The sequence below is a fragment of the Hemibagrus wyckioides genome, linkage group LG06, assembly GCF_019097595.1.
Source record: "Hemibagrus wyckioides isolate EC202008001 linkage group LG06, SWU_Hwy_1.0, whole genome shotgun sequence".
Lineage (NCBI taxonomy): Eukaryota > Metazoa > Chordata > Actinopteri > Siluriformes > Bagridae > Hemibagrus > Hemibagrus wyckioides.
In genome coordinates, this window is record NC_080715.1 from 38,233,365 (window position 1) to 38,236,145 (window position 2,781).

Genomic DNA, 2,781 nt, shown 5'->3' on the forward strand with positions numbered 1-2,781 from the left:
TTGTGGCGTGTGAAGAGGCGTCACTGCGCCCTCTAGTGTCTGATTTAGTCATTGCGATGCTAAATGACACTGTACATGGCATTCATCTGGGAGATTTGATGCCAAGTTAGACAAAATATTCTAACCTAAGCATTGATTTAAGCTTTAAAAAAATTCACAGTGATCACTAACAACATTAGCAGGTGAGCTTTGCTCTCAACCAAATTTGTTTTGTAAATGGAAATTCTGAGCTCCACTGTGTCCACTTTTGGGCGTTTACTACATGACCCACAAAGCCGTTCGACTACCTGCTGATGATGGTGCCAGTCATTTTAATGCTGCAATGGAATGTCCTCATAAATTGACCTCAGGGAAAGGAAAAAAAAAAAATCCTGGCACCTCCGTGTTCATCCATACAACTAATATGATTTTTTTTTTCTGCTTGGATTTTGGGCCCATCTCTACTTAAATAGAGTGATGCTGCAGTGCTTTACTCATGTATTCTGTAGTCCTTTCTCATTTGTGAATTCTGCTCAAACTCATCAGCTTCCACAGCTTTACGTTTCACACTCAACAGCATAACTCTTATCATCTCTTATCATCACTAACCAGCTGAACTCTGCTACTGTTCAGACCTGGAAGCGCTCTGTTCATTTCTTTTCTCAACTGTAGAGTTGCTTCGGATAAAAGCATCGAACCAAATGATGTAAAGGGCAGCAGAGGAACATGAGTGGCATAGATAATAGCCCTAATCAAGATTAAGAGTTTTGATTAAGATTATGCAATTGAGAGTGGGCAACGTAATCATCCAGCATACAGACTAGCTGTTTTAGGCAAACATTTTTCAACTGTTTTTGATACAGACTTTGACAGACTTTGATACAGACTTCTTTATCCCAGGAACAATGGGAATAGGGTAGAGAACAACAGTCAATCACAAGGCACTGTACATACACACACATACACACTGCTAGGGACAATTTTGCATAAATCCACCTATCAGAGGAAAGCCACTCTACTGGGGAAACATGATCAGACAGTGAAGTGAGGCTTAGGATCAAACCCTGGAGCCGCACCGTTGGAATCATATGCGTAAAACATCATGTGTAAATATGACATGTCTTAAAAAATACACACAAATTCACAGCACCCATAATGCCTTTGCATTTCTGAATATAATTCCAACAGCAACGAAAATACAATCTTTTTCCTGGTTGTTTGTAACAATATAGCTGATGGTCCTGGTGGTGGCATAGCAGTTTAAGAACCCATCTCTCTCTCTCTCTCTCTCTCTCTCTCTCTCTCTCCAGTTATAGAACTGGGCCCACTTACGCACATGTTATTTGAGATTTCCTTTTTACTTACTCTTAATACTATGTTATTGCAATGAAAGCCTAACCACACATGACACTGCTAATGATACATTTTATTTGATTGCACCAGCACGCTCATCTAAATTCGGTCTTACAATTCCAAATGCAAATTCCAAGGCTGTAATATCATGACGCAGCATCGTGCACAAAGAACTTGGCAGTTATCCTGTAATTACTCGAGCAGAAAATAAGTATGTACAGCCCACTACCTGTGGAAGAGTCCGTAGAACAGTTCAGTAACCTCACTCTGATCAAACATAGAAAAAAAAGATCATATCATAAAATAATCTGATCATTTAAAAATGTTGTAGGGTATAATACAGAACACTGCAGAACTTGTGAGAGAAATTTGTGATTTCAGGTGATTGAGTCTAGACTATAATTCCTGCCTGAGAACGAATGAACCTGACAGCTTGAACAAGAAACTCATAAGAGGGACAAGTGCCATCAATTGTCTTCGTCCTTCAGTCACCTCGGAAACATCACATCAGACATTTGTAATCAATGAGAAGCTCCATCATTCCTTATCAGCTTCATTCAGTTTGACCAAACAAGCCACAGGAGAAAGTAAATGACCCGTCTTGTGACCACAAAACTAGTCTGTATGCTGTCATCTTGCAGGCTGAAGGGAGACAAAAAAAACAAAACAAAATTTTGGCTTTTACTTATTTACACAAATGAATATTTGTATAAATATCACCAAGGACATAAACTGACAAAGTAAAAAATGCTACATTTTTGAGGAATTGTCACAGTAAAAGTTTCCAATACAGTCCCCTCCAAAAGTATTGGAACAGGAAGATCAAATTCTATTATTTAAATATTATTTATATCTAAAGATGTAGTTCAACAACTAAAAACATGGCACCAGCAATCTGATGGCCCATGGACATCATCACTGTTGCATTCTTCTTTGGGAAGCTTTTCCAGGTTTGTACCAGAGCTTCTTTTTGTTGTTGTTTGTGTCCGAAATGCTGCTTTTTTAGGTCAAGGCCTGCTAACTGACTTGTCCAGTCTAAAACCTCTGACCTTTCCCTCAGATTAAGTCATTTATTGATTTGTCAGTGTGTTTGGATCATTATCTTGCTATATGATGAAGTTCCTCTCAATTAGATTGGATGTATTTCTCTGTAAATTGTCAGACAGAAAGTTTCTGCAGTCTTCTGAATACATTCGGCCCAAGAATCGACATTCATGTATTCATGTATGTCCAGGAGTAGATTTTCATAGCTAGATCTATCGGTCTAAGAACTAATACCTGTCAGTCACATGTTCCAATATTTTTGAACACTTGAACTATGGCGGGTTCAAACAAAATGTGCCATGTTCTAGTTGTTTAACACATCTAGATCTACCCTGTGAGGGAACATGGTGGCTTAGTGGTTAACACATTTGCCACAGTTCATCTGCTTCAGGGGTTTCCTCCAGG